This window comes from Seriola lalandi, unplaced genomic scaffold (genome assembly GCF_002814215.2).
Source record: "Seriola lalandi dorsalis isolate HSWRI2012SDOR001 ecotype SW California unplaced genomic scaffold, Sedor1 jcf7180002054952, whole genome shotgun sequence".
Lineage (NCBI taxonomy): Eukaryota > Metazoa > Chordata > Actinopteri > Carangiformes > Carangidae > Seriola > Seriola lalandi.
The window spans coordinates 94,978-95,367 of NW_019525503.1; positions in this window are offsets into that span (position 1 = coordinate 94,978).

A 390-nucleotide genomic window follows, 5' to 3' on the forward strand; every position below is an offset into this window, starting at 1 on the left:
GCACCGTCTCCCAAGAGTTGACTGCATTTGGGTCCAACTTACCTCAATACCCTTGACAAGTAGTTCAAAATATACTTTGGAAAAAAATGATGAAATTGACAATTTAGTGTGTGACACGTGACACAAAATTATAACAAAATGTAAAACAAAAAAGTCACATGCTGGCAAAAAATTCCTCTCAATTTATTGTTCACAGGTCACACCCAAACACCAAGATATCACTGATCATGGGAAAGTGCTGGAATGTCAGCTTTAGTTTTCTATACAATAACACAAGGTTTATCTATGATGATGATGTCGCCGTGCGAGCGCTGATCGACGCTGCCCTCGGCTTTTAGACATGGCACTACACAGAGGTCAAGGATGTGGTGGCAGCTGCCTGACGGATGT